The sequence below is a fragment of the Emydura macquarii genome, unplaced genomic scaffold (assembly GCF_026122565.2).
Source record: "Emydura macquarii macquarii isolate MOO-44397 ecotype Brisbane River unplaced genomic scaffold, CSIRO-AGI_Emac_v2 contig_3517, whole genome shotgun sequence".
Taxonomy (NCBI): domain Eukaryota; kingdom Metazoa; phylum Chordata; order Testudines; family Chelidae; genus Emydura; species Emydura macquarii.
The window spans coordinates 592,465-609,632 of record NW_027133654.1 but is presented as its reverse complement, the minus strand read 5'-3'; the positions used below and the strand labels follow the sequence as shown (position 1 = coordinate 609,632).

The following is a 17,168-nucleotide window of genomic DNA, read 5'->3' as shown; positions in this document are numbered from 1 at the left end:
TAATGTAATGCCAACTTTTTAAAAGGGCTCCAGAGACAATCCTGGCAATACAGTCTGGTAAGCCTAATTTCACTATCAGGCAAATTGTTCGAAACTGTACTCAAGAACAGAATTATCAGACACATATATAAACACAATATGTTGGGGAAGAGTAAACAAAGCTTTCAAAGAGGGAAATCATGCCCTGCCAAACTATTAGAATTGTTTGAGGGGGTCAACAAGGATGTGGTTAAGGGTGATCCAGTTGATACAGTGTACCTGGACTTTCAAAAAGCCTTTGATAAGAACACACATGAAAGGCTTTTAAAGTTAAGTAACCAGTCATGGGATAAGAGGGAAGATCTTCTCATGAATCAGTAACAGGTTAAAATATAGGAAATAAAGGGTAAGACTAAATGGTCAGTTTTTACAGTGGAGAGGGGTAAATAATGGTGTCCATCAAGGATCTGTATTGGGATCTGTTCTGTTCAACATACTCATAAATTATCTGGAAAACGGGTAAACAGTGAAGTGGCAAAGTTTGCAGACAATAAAAAATTACTCAAAATAGTTAAGTCCAAAGCTGATTGAGAAGAGTTCAAAAGGGATCTCACTAAACTGTGTGACAAAGTCGCAGATGAAATTCAGCACTGATAAGTGCAAAGTAATTCACATGGGAAAACATACTCCCAACTACACATACAAAATGATGGGGTCTAAATTAGCTGTTACCACACAAGAAACATCTTGGAGTCATCATGGATACGTCTCTGAAAACTTCTGCTCAATGTGCAGCAGCAATCAAAAATGCCAACAGAATGTTAGGACCATTAGGAAAGGGATAGATAATAAGACAGAAAATATCACAATGCCACAGTATAAATCCCTGGTATGTCCACACCTTGAATACTTTGTGCAGTTCTGGTCGCACCATTTCAAATAAAAGGTATATTAGAATCTGAAAAAAAGTACAGAGAAGGGCAACAACAATCATACTTGAATATGAGGAGAGATTAAAAAGAGTGGGACTGTTCATCTTAGAAAAGAGATGACAATGGGGGGACATTATGGAGGTCTAAAAAATCATGAATGGTGTGGAGAAAGTGAATAGAGAAGTGTTATTTACCCCTTCACATAACACAAGAACTAGGGATCACCCCAGGAAATTAATAGACAGCATATTTAAAACAAACAAAAAGAAGTACTTCTTCACACAATGCACAGTCAACCTTCACACATTGCCGGGGGATGTTGTGATGACCAAAAGTATAAATGGGTTAAAAAAAGAACTAAATAAGTTCATGGAGGATAGGGTCCATTAATGACTATTAGCCAAGATGGTCAGAGATTCCACTCCATACTCTGGGTGTCCCTAGACCTCTAATTGACGGAAGCTGGGACCATATGACAGAGGATGGATCACTTGATAATTGCCCTGTTCTGTTCATTCCCTTTGAAGTATCTGGTACTGGTCACTGTCAGAAGACAGGATATTGAGCTAGATGGACCATTGATCTGACCTAGTTTGGCCATCCTGATGTTCTTATTCTTATGTTCTCTTTAAATGTTTGAAAAAAATCACATATCTTGCACAAGCTTTACATTGTTGAGCCTGATCCAAAACCTACTGAAACAACAGTTTGTCTTTCCACTGGACATTCACTGGACATTGGATCAGGCCTCAATGTTCCACTAAATTTTAACATTAAAGTATTTTATATAATAACTCCACAGATCAAAATAAATGCAACTGCCTTTATATTTCAATGTACAAACTTGCTATTTTTTATTTTTGTTCTGTTAGGGTCTGGGGCACCTAGGACATTGGATAATCAACCTTTTACATTTTCTTATAAATAAAATTAATTACAGATAAGGATATATGCAAGTATAATGTCAAATACATGTAAAGGTGCAATCATAAACATATATTTCATATTCATTCTTTGGGCCATATATATATGTTGTGCATTTTTTAACTGCCCAATCGCTCATTACTTATACATCCAGAACTCCCATACAAGTTAACCAGAAGAGTCATTGACATTACAAATATTTCAGACACTGGAGTTCATTGGACTTGAAAAACAACAAAATTATTGATGGCAGTTTTTAGCTCAGGGTCCCCAAACTGCCACAACAAAATGTGGTGTGGAAAGTACTGGCTGGCATTTTATACTATAAGAAGAAAAATGCAATAAGAATAAATAGATTGTTTCATGTCTTAGCCTTATGGAAGAGCAGAAAAGGAATGGAATTCAACACGAGACTCAAATGCATTTGTTGCTACCTTTTATATTTACCACTAATTTAAGACCTGACACTGTTATGGTCCATGTAAGAAAGAGTATTCACATGATACTTATGTGGTAAACAGAATAGTCTTCCCATCATGTCTGAGTCACAGAATGAATATTATCATAGGAAAGAGATCCCAGCAGAGACGTGACTTTATTTGAATATATTTTGAGAAATCTTTAAAAGGAATGGGCATTTCATATGTTAAGAAATCCCCAAATTTGAGCTAACTTTAAATTATTATAAGCTGTTGGGAATGATCTCTGACACTGAACTACCTGTTTTTAAAATATTTCTAATGTGGCCAAATTAAGAAAGAAGTGACTGCTACTGGCTCTGGTAGCCACATCTAACCAACTAACATTTCTCCCATAGGTTTACTGGCTTCTTTGTTTTTGTTGGTACACAAACAACAAAATAAAATAGCCATCTTAATTTCAGCCCTATTAATAAAACTTTGCAAGAAATAAACTACTGGTGGAATCCTACTTCTATTGATGTCACTTGCAAAACTCCCATAGACTTCACTAGGACCAGAATTTCACCCTACATATCAACATAGTTTCACTGTGTCTTTTAAAAGGCTATGTGGAAAAAGAATGTTGGAGACTGTTTACAAAGAAAATTAAGTTCATCTGAAGGTTTAACTTGTTTACTCATCTTTTAAGTCAATTTTTAGCACTTTATGATAGATATCCCCAACAGAAACAATAGTCAAATTGCAATAAAATCAGAAACACATTAGAATTTATATACATTGTAAAGTAAATTAACTGCTGATTGCTTCAGGTTTTAGAGATGTAACATTAACGCTCAATAGGAACCCAATTTTTTCATATTTTATTTGACAGAAATGAGATGAGATGAGAAAGACTAATGAAAGTCTATCATAATGCTAATTACTGTAAGCACTGCACTTATTAGCAATTAGATATAAGGCAAACTGATTACAGCTGAACAAAATATGTCAAGAGACCACCAAAGTGAAAACAGGAACTGCCAGTATGCCTTCACTGGGGAAAATTATATTGAATACTTTATTTGCAATAAAGTCTGTAGATAAGGACTTGTTTTATTTCATTGTATTCACTGGAACATTTTGCACATATAGGTCCAAATTCAGATCTAACATGATACAGAGCTCTCAAGACCCATACTCTAATTGAGCAAGTATCTGAGCAAGCTTTCACTTCTCCTTTTAGTTCTAACTGTAGTTTGTTACCGTACATCAGAGATAAAATATTATAATTATGTAACCCTGAAACCAAAAATAGTGCCTAAGGTCTTGCACAGATCTGCTACACTAGGATGAATTACATTCAAAGTTAGCAAGCTAAAAATTGGACATTGTTGTTTGAGAAAAACATGCACACTCACTTTTATCAAGTAGGCATTTTGACAGCTCTGAAAATGTACTTATAATAGACAAAAAGCCTCAAGATTTTTGGAATAATTAAAACCAAAAGATGTTTAACTTTAGTTTGCTCATTCTTTATATCTTTAACAATAAAATACTGTCTGAGAGAGAGCATGACACCAAGACTGAGATTTTACACTTCCAGTTGCAACCCAGGTCACAGTTTTCTAGATGATTCATAAACACCTGAGAAGAAGTGCCCATATGTTCTTGCGGTTAGAATAGAAGATGAGGAGCTAGAAATACTCTGATTCTAATCACCACTGAACCACTGACTCAGTGGGTGTCTGTAGGCAAGTCACTTGACCTCTTTGTGCCTCTGACAACCCATTAGAAAATTAGATGAAGAGCTAAGGCCAAATGCATTCTTGGGCTAACTCCTTTAAAGTCAGCTAAGTTACACGAGGGATTCATTTGGCCCCTGCCGGCACTTAAAATCAGATAAAGTATTTTGAGTTCCTATTTCTTTGGTAACTAATTTACCACCACAAAATGAAGTAGGACAGAGTTATGATAGAAGAACTGATAAGCATCTGTCTTGCCCTGCAGGTGCCTGCAGGAACCACTCTAAAACTTAAAGGATTCTATTTATACTCTAAAAGCAGCAGGCAGATAGAAAAAAGCTTCAAATCTAATTCTCCCTTACTTAGAGACACTTTTGTAATATTAAGAATATTCACACGTGTCACAGGGTGAATTTCTCAGGGCAAAGATTGCATCTGCCTATGAGTTGGTACAGCGCGTAGTATAATGTGACTGATTCTGACTCGGGCCTCTGGGAACTTCCACAATACAAATAACAGTCATTCCAATCCCTTACATTTTAGTGACTTCAAGTAGGGGGACAGGCGTTGCCTAATGACCTAAAACAGCCTTTATGTCTCCTGGGAGTGGATGGTGCACCAAATACTTTAACCTTTTGGGGTGGGAGTGGCCATTAGGTCAACTGCTAAACTGAGAAACCTGTTTGGAGGTGGGGAGCAAGCCACCAACTCACATAAGAAAGCAACAGGCCAACAAAGGCTCCTGTTCCCACATTGCTGCCTCCTGCAGGTGGAGATTGAATTTCCTCAGCTACTGCACTGGAGTCCTTGACAGCCCAGGCTGACCAAGAGGTAGCTAAAATATCCTCCAGAGATGGGATTTACCTTCTTTTAATGTTTAAACGAGTTTAACCTGCTTAGGCCTCTAAATTGTGAGCCACATTGGCTGCAGCTGAGCAAGGAGTCAATTAAACATTCATGAAACAGGATGGCCTAGGCCTTTCCTCCTCAACAGAATTTACCCAAAGGCACAACAGGGCATTTTGCTACCATTGTCTTCCCACGTAGTTTCTGTACTCAGTCAGCCCAGTCCTTGGCTCTACCACCTTCTTAGGCCCTGCTATTGTCCCTTAGATCTGTTTTAACTCCCTTCTGGGACCCATAGCAAAAGGTAAGCAGTAGCTAGCCACTTTTCTTCATCAAGCTGTGGCCATTTTCATCCATCACTATCTCCTCCCTTATTCATCCATTTGAATTTTTATACTAAGACCATCACTGTAGTATCTGCGTGCTCAAAAGTTACCACAAGCATAATACGAAGGCCTTGAACATAATCTATTTTCTTCCCTGCTGGATATTCCAATTTTTGGGACCTTTGAAAATCAGCATAAACCTGAGTTTCTCATTCTTATTTAGACTCACAGATTTATCTTCCTTCTTGGTTGTATTCTTGTACAGTTCTTGTAGGGTTGTAAATCTAGTAGCCTAAAGAGCTGTATCAATTGTCAGTAGACTGAAGACTGGATACAGTGTCTTCTAAATGAAGTGAATTCCAAATAAAACAGAAAAAGTATACTAGCTGGTCTTACTGTATATGCATGTACAAGTAGTATAAAATGCTAATTGTAACACAATTTTAAACTTTGTATCTGATAGTCTAAGTGTTTCTATAATATAGGTATCCAAAATTCTTCTCTTTAAACTTTCCTTGTTTTGTAACATTTTTATAACTGAAAGTGACCTTATTTGTTGATGAGTTCACACCTTCTCTGCAGCTTCTGTTACATGTCCTCTCTCACTGTATCCGCTGTCACACTAGCTCTGTGAGTAATCAGTGCATTCCAAAGACTGCTCAGCACTGCCAGAAGTATGCAAGCGTTCATGTATGCCTTGGTAAAAATGGGATCTTCTAATGAAGATTCATTTAGAATAAAATTCCTCTTAGCGCCAATTATATATAATTGATTACAATTAATTCTGTAAGACAAAACTTGTGGCCTGATAATGATGTTTTATGGAGAAGAAATGTACTCTGTGCTAAAGGGCTTCAGTTTACAAAGTTCATTACATTATACGGCATTCTCTGTGGAGATCTACAGAGAGAGTAAACAGAAGGTAGACTGAGGCCAGAACAAGCAGCTTTTTTAGAATTAAATGCACAGGTTGCTGAGGCAAGCAAAAAAAAAAAAAAGTGAAGACTTTTTCATTATGAGGGATCAATGTAGAATTTTGGGATGTTACTTTTAGTGCTGCATTGTTTTTAATTGGTTGTTCTTGGTTTTTTGGGGGGTTTTTTTGTTTTGTTTTTTTGGCATATGTTGGATTTTTTTCATTAATTAGAATTCTTAAGGTCTTATCTACTTTGAACTGTTGAAAGTTTTGCTGCTCCATTTAGAAATAAAATGTACTTGGTCATTTCTTAACTGTCCATTACTGAAATCAGATGCTAAGTTCTGCTGCCCCACCAATTTTACAATATTTTAATGCAACAGACTTCACCGGAGTTAAGGAATTACAAGTGAGTTAAGAATATGGACATCTCTATAGAGTTTTATCCTCACTGTCAAAAGGTATGTTTTTACTGCCTGAGAAGAAGAAAATGGACACCCATTTGTAGCTCAGCCAGCTCCTCTAGAGGCTTCCCTATTGGAGCTAAGTGACATTTTTCATATAAGATTTCTTTTCAATGCAAAATGCAGATTTATACTGACTGGAATGTTTTGCAAATTTGTGTTAATTTGGCAAATTGTCTTGGTTGCAACAACAACAAAATCAGAAATGTTTAAACAAATTGACATTATCAGAATTAAATGTTTAGTAGATTTTTTTAGATTTTTAGCTAGACTCATGTGAGGGTTTAGGTGTCATTCAAAAAACCAAAGAGGAGTAGGTGCCCCTTTTCTGCAGCAGGAACCCTAACCCAGGTTTCTCTGCTTTGAGGTGAATGCCCTAATGAATGGGCTGTCAGGTATGGAGGAGGGAGGTGACAAACCTGCTTCTCAGCTTTGTGAATCTAGCCATTCATTTCCTTTGCTTTTATTAAAAGAGTTAAAATGCCCAAAACAAAATGATTCGGGTTGAACAAAGCATTTTGTTTGACTTAAAATTAATTTTTTGGACTTTTGATTCATCAAAAATTCTGAATTGTTTTGGTTTGACCCAAACCAATTCCCCTCCCCCCAATTTTAAGAGAACCAAAAATCAGTTATTCACGCAACTCTATTCTCTATACCAACAAATAAAACTTCCATGTCATCTGGACTGAGTCCTGGCCAGTTCATAATCTTTTTCACCCTTAGGGAAGGTTAACAGGACAGAATTTTGCTATACCCCGCTTACAAAACCATTTGGGGAGGATTCAGAGATAATAAAGCCAGAAAGGACCTCCTCTATGATACAAGCTATAGAAATTTAACCAAGAATTCCTGCAGAGTATATATCTTATAAAAATATCTAGTCTTAAAATGCAAGACAAAGAGTGAGAGGGGAAACAAAGACATAGCAGGGTCAAATGACTTGCCCAAAGTCGGTCAGTGGCTGAACCAGTAATAGATCCCAAGACTGACTCCTACTCCAGTGCCCAATTCATTGGAACACACTGCCTCCCCTGAGGATGAATAAATGCCCAGCAGCACCTTCCATGACTTACCAGGAAGAAAGGGGTGAACTCATTCATCTATTAGTATTTATTATTTTTAACTAGTGTGCTGGGTGCTTTACAGAAAACACAAAGACAGGCTTTAAATCTAAATGGCAATTATGACAGACCAGTGAAGATTAACGTATACAAAGAAAGGGAGGAACAGCAAAGGACATGAGTAAGAGTGAGACAAGTACACAGAAAGCTTAGGAAAACGTTCATTGTAGTGGTTCAAGTCTTTTACAATGGCAATACCTAGGAGCCTAATGGAATCAGCATAAGTACATTCAGCCCATCACTAATGAGAGGTCAACTACCACTGTAAGTGTAAAGTCTCAGTTTCATATCCTTGTCTCCAACCTGAGTGACAGGAACACAGGAAAATCCATAGAATCCAGCTGTTCCTGGGAAGCCTGTTGCAATTTTCTCAACTTTTCCTGAAAAGAAAGGTCAAACCTGGCAGTTTTCAACATCTGCAAGAGGGAATATACCCTCCTGTTCCTTCTGAATGCTGTGGAAGATTTGGACACTCAAGCCACAGGCTACTCTCCATTTATGCAAATAATTTCCCCTCAACAACTCTCATGAGGATGACAAATGTTTTTGTTCAAATTCATATTCTAGAAGACAAAGTAAAGTGGTATCAAGTGAACTGAAGAAAACTGTTAAAAGCTCAGACTTACAGGTACTGTATATTAAAACACACACAAAAATTCTAAAGTTCTGGAATCACAAAATGCATTATGTTTTCTCAAATTCTATTCCACAACTCTTGCACATCACAGTCCAGCTAGCTTGCCAATTACTCCTTGGGATATAAACTTGCAACCCAACTGTGACCACGAGGCTCATATGGGTTAAGAAGCCACACCAGGAGGAAATGTTAATTAGAAAATGATTATTTTTTTCTTCATATTATAATCACCAGAAGCAATAAAAGGCATCTGTTTATTCTTATTAAAAATAGCCCCCTCTGCAAGTGTTAGAAATGCTTTGCAAGTGTAAATTGTAAATGTGAGAAAGACAGAGGTCAGGTCTGCAGATTACTGCCGCAGATGGGGTGAGATCCAAAGATAGATTTAGTGCAGCCAACTCTGGTGCAATGTATTTAAGGAGAGTGTAACAAAACAAAGGACTCAAAGGGCAGGAGTTCTGGATTTTATCCCCAACTCTTAATACTTATTCATAGATTCCAAGGCCAGAAGGGTCCATTGTGATCACCTAGTCTGACCTTCTATATAGCACAGGCCACAGAATCCCCAAAATAATTCTTATAACATAACATTTTGAAAAATATCCAGTCTTGAAGGTGGGGAATCAATGAGGCAGAGGGATGCAGCTAGCTTTTTCTGACAGCTGCCTTGGCATCAGTAAAGAACTGATCTCCAGCAGAAAAGAGGAGGGGACGAGGCAGAAAGAGAGAGAAGCAATACTGTATCTATGCATGATAATTTGCACTTTGAGATCTCTGGATAAAATAACTCTAAATAGCACACAAAGCTGAGAACATATGCTTGTATTGTACCCATTTCATAGATGAAGAAAACTAAAAGCCCAAAAAGATTAAGAGCAGAATTTTCAAAAGTATTCAGTGCTCACGTCAAGACTATATTTTCAAAAGAGTTCAACTTCCATGCAGGCACCAAAGTTAGTGGTTAGAGTTTTAAAGAGCTCAGCATGTTGGGTACAGAATAGCTGCTCGCAAGTGTCACTACTATGGGAACTGTGGGGAGTTGAGCACTTTGGAAAATCTTCCCCATATTTAGGTGCAGAAATGAGCGTTGAGCTCTTTGGAAAAAAACAAAACAAAACTGGGCCTCAATTGTTTGTGCTGAGCACTTGAAAATAAGGCACTGAATTTTCTTGAATGTTTGACCCTAAGTAACTTATCCAAGGTCTGAGTCAGAGTCCAGATTAAAAGACAAGTTACCTGACTCCCAAGTCACATGCTTTGCCCATCTGATCATGCTGTGTACAACTTTTAAGGCATTATAGTGGAAACACATAGTTGAGGAGCTACTAAAGATATAGACAAGGTCACATTTAAATGTATGGATGAGAGCATGTGCAGTGCTGTTCTAACCAGACTGGAGCTTGGATATGAGCAATGTAGGGAGGTCGTAGAGGAAGGAGGGAGCTTTATTAATAAATTTCTGAAACAACAAACACAAACCAAAGTGTTTAGAAAAAGCTAAGGATGTTTAACTTTGAAAATCAGTTCCCAAGCATGAGCAGAATTTACTCTTTCATATGTCCAAGTATCGAAGTCAAAGTATTTAAAACAATTTAAGGCAAGAAAGATCTGGAGAAAACACTTTGCAAAAAGTCAATTTATACCCTTGTTAAAAATATAAATTAAATACAAGCAAGCCTTTAAAGTTATGAACTAAAGATACAGGAGTAAAAGTAATATTGAGTTAAGATTGTTTAGAGCACCTTTGCACTAATCATGTTTTGATTAGGCAGTGCAGCATATAAATGGTGGTCTATTAAGGAGTAGTACAGCTGGGAAGAGAATTTCCTTTATTAATATTAGCTAGTAGTACCATATGTGCAGAGTTGTGTCTGCTATATTGGCATTTGTGTGGGTGGAAGGTGATCACATGAAGCACTCCAGCATGCCAGTTGATTCACTTGGGGAACTCAAAACATGCTACAAACATGAATTAAGTCCGATAACATGGCTATGACGTAGGAACCTATTTGATGGGAAGTTAGAACAGACAGAAGAAGTGACTTGCCCAAAGTCACCCTCAATCAGTGATGGAGTTGGGAATATATCCCAGGTGTCCCTGTTTTTACAATACTTCCTCCTAATAATGGCATCTCTCTGGGAAGACCATGCCACTTATATATTCAGTGTGTTCCCCTAATAGGGGTACCTATGACATTGCCCAGCTGGTAGTACATCAGGATATGAAATATGTCTATTTTTATTTCTAATATGCACAAAATGGCATCAACAGTGCTGTACATTAAAAATCCATGCAGCAAGCGGGGAGGTGGGGAGCAATTGACGCAGTTCTACTGCTCCTGGAGGCAATTTCTTTACCTCTGCATCTGCCACCCCAAATGCTAAACCCTTGAAAAGTATATGGCCAAGTCTAATTCTTATTGCACTACTTGTACTACAGTAGTATTGCAATCTATTTGTAAAATGCCATTCAAGGGTAAGTAACATTCCCCTGGGTTGATGACTTAAACTGCTTTCTTCAGCATTTCAAATTCCCCTCACTGCCAGCTGACAAGAAAGAGAGTAAATAGAGATCAGCCTTTAATGTCTTTACAGTAGACTCATAATGGCATTTTGAATCCTAAAAATATATCTTCACTGTGCTGGAATTTTTCTGTTCCTCTTCTGCCAATGTTTAATCTTTTCAGAGAGGGACGTCTCATCTAAAGGAGCAGCATTTTATTTTTATTTTAAAGTATCTGACAATTTGTTTTGAGTAATTGCTTAATACATTACCAAGATTATTATGAAGACTCCCGAGTTACTTAAACAGTGTCTTTTGTTACAGATTTTTGACTATGTTGCGGTTTTTAAAACCATCATCACATATGGGAATGGGGAATGCATATGGGAATGGGGAAAAGTAACAACTGACAGAGGCTAATACTTTCCCTAACCTTCTACTTTTTACATGCTTTAGGGAGGCACATCCATCCTCCCTCTTCTTTTTTTTTTCATTGACATGCCTGTATCTGGGCTGGCAGAATTTCACCCTGAGAACTTATGTGCAGATCTAATATTTCAAATGCTCATACTGTCTTTCTTTTTTTCTTTTCTTTCCAAATTTAACTTAAAGAAACTAAGTTTCAACTTGCATGACAGCTGTTTTTGAGTTATCCATGCTCAAAAATAAAGGTAAATCTTTTCACAACAGTAAAGTTTCCACCAGTTAGTCTTGCTTAATTCAAGAGGGACAAATGGATTTTTCTTGAATATATAAGAAAAAAGAAGAAATTTCTGGGCTGAGATTAAGTATGAAAATTTCCATCTGAAAAGCAGAATTTCAGAAATGTCTGAGTATGTAAAAACAGGGGACTATTGCAGAAGCAGGCTCAAAGATTAACTAGTATTAATTACTGGCAAACAATATAATTATTTCAACCCTCATGGTCTGATCACCTAAGTACACAGGGTCCCGAGTTTGCTAATTGTCCATGTGCAGGCCAAGTTTTGGCTGAATACATGCTTAAACTAGGTTTAAAACAATTGTGGGGAATTCACTGCTGTACAATGGAGATTGCACTTAATGTTATTTTTTTTAAATGAGTGTAATACACCCAGAGGCCACAGTAAAGGATACAAAAGTAATTTCGTAATATGTATTCTTTTAAGGAACGTGATGTCTGTCCCTGCTGTAGCATTTCTGTCTCCCTTTCTATAGTGGGCAAAATTCTTCAGGGTCCTATAATCCTGCCTTAATCTTACCTCTGACTATACTTTCAGATAAATCTCTCAGAAGCCAGCAAAACTACACTTGACTGGCTGGAGGAGGGGATTATTCTCCTGCTCTTCTGAGTGTGTGTCATCTCTTTCTTGCTCTCATTTTTTTTTAAATATGACGGTCTTAGATATCAGACAATTTTTCCTAGATCTGTTCTATAAACACTAGTACTTGAGACCCTCAACAAAAATGGTTTGTAATATCTCTCATCTGTGAGTGCTAAAAGGGACAATCATATAAGAAGATCTAACCTGATGGAATTTTATTTTGCAGTATGATGTGGCAGGAGCATGGGAGAGTACCTCTATTTCCCCTCCCCTCTACTTAATTAGACTCCTGTCTGAAAGGAGACAGCACATCTGTCTGAGAGGTAATTGTATACCCCTCCTTCCAAAGAGGGTGGATGTCTAATTTTTCAGTAACTGATCTGGGCAAGAGCTCTAAGGCCAAATCATGCTTATCTTACACTTTCATAAGGAGAACAAGATTTGGTCTCCAGGAGATTCTCTTTTGAGTCTTTGGATGTATCACTAATTCATGTGGTGACTCAGATATACCTGCTGTGCAACAAAATAGATGCAAAGGATCTATTTTTCCTTTCTACTTTTCCCCAAAGGGCTCCCATAAGTTCCCAAAATACTTACAATCAATTGCACATCAAGATGGACTTGTGCACAGGGAAAAGTATATGTTGTTCCTATAAAGTTTAAATACCAATCTCCACCTTCAAGTTTCTTTTCAGATTTCTCTGACACAGTTTAAACTATTCCTGCACTGAAGACAGATTTCAAACTGAGGAATATTAGTTGTCTAGTAGCCTATTATGACCCTTTCCTCCTTTGTAACCTCTGGTGCAGGGAGATGGACAGAATGCAGATGTAGGAGAAGAAAACCCCGTCTCCTCATTGTCTGGCCATTTTGGAACTGGAATCATATTTCACATCTGAAGAGCTTCCAATTACCCAATCATGATTTAAGATGATGAATTGCAGTTCCATGTAGATTGAATGTTGTAATCTTGCTAATGCTACTATGAGATTCTGGGATAAAAGATCTTATATAAAAACAAAGTGTTTCAGTTACATTGACTAACAGATGTCAAACACTAAACCAGGATTAGAACTGGGATGAGAACTCCCCAATTCTAATTCCCGGACATACTGTGTCACCATTGCCGCAATTTTACATACTTTACAGGCCATTTTAACGAGGTACCAGTTGTCACAGTGTGAACAAGCATAAATACTTAGTACTGCTCCATGGTCTGTGAAAAGGTGACCTTGAAAATTTCACTACATTTTGAGCAAAACAGCTAATGAAAAATTTTACCAATGTTTTCTGGTATATCTGCTGTCAGTGAAGACATATCCTCAATCTCCACGTGAGTGGGGGATGCTGCAGTACTAAACCTGGTGCTATTTTACCTGTATAAACCTCCAAAAATACAGGCAAATAAAAATAGGTCAATTACAGCAGCTTTATATTAACACAGAGATTATATTGCAGGAGGGTGGAAACATGTCAGTCAAAAGTGAAGCTAATTCTTCGACTGCAACACCAGGGTCCAGGGCAAGCTGCCAGATGCCAACAAAATGGGTGGGGGGAGGGAAACAAAGGAGCCATTGTCACCAAAGTACAGACTATGAATAGCTAACCTTGCTAAGTCATGTAAAATGCCAGTCAATTAATAACCTCCTTCCCTCGCCTACTCCATCCCCTTCAAGATTTCTTGCGGTAGCATTTTTCAGTGATGTTGCATGGTTTGTGCCCAAGGTGCTCAGCATCTTAGAAATAGCATTTTAAGTTTCTGATCCTCTGGAGCAGGAAGCCTATTCAACTCATCCAACTAGAGAAAATAAAATGTTTAAACTTTCTTAGGCCACCAATACATTTCCAAAACTGAAACAATGCCATTCTGGTCAAATGATCTGGCACCATTCAATATGTAATTTCTCATTTGAGATAATGACAGCAACTGAAAGTGGTGGTGACAATGTAGAAATAAAGTAAATACAACATGGGAAGTAAACGTGATGGGTTTCTCGTTATTTGGACTGCTTTGGGAACAGCTAGGGTGTTTCTATTAACTATTTTTCAGATTTCATTTCTCCACTATTTCCCAGGGACTTGTTTGCTAGAAACCCTAAAAGAAAGACTTTCACAGTTTTGAGACCTTGCTTTACTATCCAGCAAGCTAAACAGCCTGCATATGGGGCAAAATTCAGAACTGCTGGAAGCAGGTTCAATTCCATGGGGAATTTCACCAATGAAGTGAGTTGCATTTGAGAGCTATATTCATCCACTCTTCAAGGACTTGGGGGAAAAAATAAAGCCTCACAGATATTCAGGACTTTTAGAGCAGCGACTCCAAAAGAACTGACACACACACACACACATAGAGATAATCCTATTCTGAGATATCTGGTTTCCACTGGCTTGAAAAGAGCCTTGAAATTTAGCCACACAACTATTAATTATAATGGATTAATGAGGACTGAAAGAAAAGAGATGATAGCAGAGAATCATCAGTGGGAACAATGTCCCTTTAACAGCCTAAGGCCAGCAAGTATTCATTTTTAATATTTTTTTCTATTATGCGTAAAACTACTTTGAACAGATAAAAAATGCTCTTATAATGCATAAATGGAAGTACAGAAAGAATTCCTAGCATTCTCTTTGTGAAACATACCCATACAAGGATAGATTGTGCCACTAATTTTTTTAAAGCGCAATTCCGTATGTTAATGGATTACCAGAACTGGATATCAGTCCACACTAGAGCCCCAAATAATTAGTAACCTAGACCTAGCATCTTACATTATAAAATACAACAAAGTTCTCTGGCTGGGCAGGTTCATATTTTTTTGTAATTAATTTTTTGTGTTAATTAATTAACTGTCATTTTGCAGTATGTACTAATAACTATGCCAGTCATATGTCTAATTCTAGAATGTCAGAAAAATATATCTTTAACACAGCCATACAAACCTGGGGTCCTCTTTGTTAGAAATATAGTTTTCTACCTACAACAGTTCTTGTGCTTCTTTAAAAAATTCAGTGGCACAATCTAGCCTTGCGGGTTACGTTTCACAAAGAGAAAATGCTAGGGAATCTTTCTGTACTTCCATTTATACAAGAAGTGAATTTTTTAGCTACTCAAGATAGTTTTACATGTAATGGAAAACTAATTCAATTAAAATAAATATTTTGCTGCCGCAGAATCCAAGCTTCTGCATTTATACAAATTAAGTTTCTAGTGTAACCCTTAAGGCTGCATAGAAAACCACCAAAAGTGAATTGAGTGTAAACCAACACGGTTACGTCTGCTTGAGTTTGCAGAGGGCCTGAAGCAAATACTCTTACATGTGACCTTTGAATTTTAATTTCACTGCTAATCATCTTAACATCCAGTAAATGTGCTTTTCCCACAAACTCAAACTGCCTCCCTTACATTCCTGGATGCCAAAAACCCCAACTGTCTCCTACTCTAGCTTCCACCTGACAACTTCTATGAACAGTCTTGCTTGTTCCATCTAATATTCTGCAGCAAAATGAAAGTTAAAAATGTAGGGGCAAAACAAACTAGTGAGTATAATATTGATTTAAACACCAGGGATGCTATAGTGATTGCATTATTCATTTTTGCAACATTCAAAATTTAAAAAAAAAATCTCACTTAAAAAAAATTACCTGCAACTGCTGCAGAATTTCTAGTCTGCTGCAATGGATTGCCATTGAGTGTATGGGTCCTGCTGCAGAATTTAATTCATTCTTGCCATGGAGTACACAGGGCTTTGTTTACATGCCTAGTCCCAACAGGATGAAATGGAAGATTGCTTCACCTTTAGTTCTGCTATAACCAGCATCCCTGCTTTCAAACCTGATATTGTAAAACAAGCATACATGGCACCCTAATATGGGAGCTAAGTATCAGTTTTAAGTAAACAACAGGTACATATCAGAAGATATACAAACAGATGTAATGAAAGTGACTAGACAGAGTATAACATTCACAGGGCCAGATTCCTCCGTGGACTAATTCTATTGACTTCTTTTGAGAGCTAGCAATTAGTAAGGGCTAATTTGACTCTTATCCTTAAGAATAAGATTTTATGTCTTCTAATGGCATGATCTACACCAGTCCTTTGATTTTCTGAAAACAAACAAGATAAATTCATAGTTTATTGATGAAAGGATGATGAGCTCCAGTGATATAAAATCATGGTGAAGTGGCTCTTTCATACCTCCCTCTGACAGATCTTGTTATAAAGAATGTTCTACAATGTCATGTTACATCAGAGGGGAACTGTATTGTATTAAATGGATGTTTTTTGCTCGAGAGGCAAAGTTTGCCTCAAGTCCTTAGCACTGCACTTATTTACAAAACACGGTGCAGGCTATATATACTTCTTGGAGATGCCTTGGTTTAGTGTAGATTCTGCCTACATTAGTTACCTTGGACTTGACCTGACAGGATGCAAAACACCTGCAACGGCCATAAACTAAAGCAGGCATTTCATTGCTCCAGGTATGTGCACAAGGGGAGGCAAGCAGGGGCATGTCTCTCCCCTCCCCCCCATAATTATCAGGGGCACATAACTCATCCAGGGGGGAGGGGTAAGTGAATTCTTGCTGGGGCCAGGGTGAGAGGAAGGTAGAGTGAGCTCCTGCTGGAGCAGGAAGGGAGGGAAAAGTGAGTTTTTGCTGTGGCTGGGGGCACAGAACATGCCCCCCTCAAAAGGGGTCAAAGTTAAATTTCTGCACAGGCCCCTGCATTGCTCAGTACTTTTGAAATTAACTGCTGCATTGAGACAGAGAATAAAGATGCTTAGCAATAAAGAGAGCTATGTGACTGCAGCTCCTGTTGAGATGAAAAGCTGACTCTGATAAAGACCATGGAATAGTAAGACTCTGTCACTATCTCACCCACCAGGAAGGGAGCTGTCTCATTTCAAATGAAACAGTCCTTTTGCATAGGAGGGAAGGGGATTCTGGAGAAAGAGAAACAGAAGAATATATTGCTGACTCTACCAATGAGTGCAGAAAATAGACCTCACCACAACTCATCCCACTTAAGACTACAGGAAGCTTAAAAAGCTGACTCATTGGCATTTTAA

The 17,168-nt window shown here is 37.7% G+C and overlaps 1 protein-coding gene across 6 annotated transcripts in view; it reads right to left on the bottom strand.

The window, feature by feature from the left end:
• RGS7 (regulator of G protein signaling 7) overlaps window positions 1-17,168 on the bottom strand; it is a 363,940-nt gene that overhangs the window by 280,997 nt on the left and 65,775 nt on the right. The window lies entirely within an intron of this gene.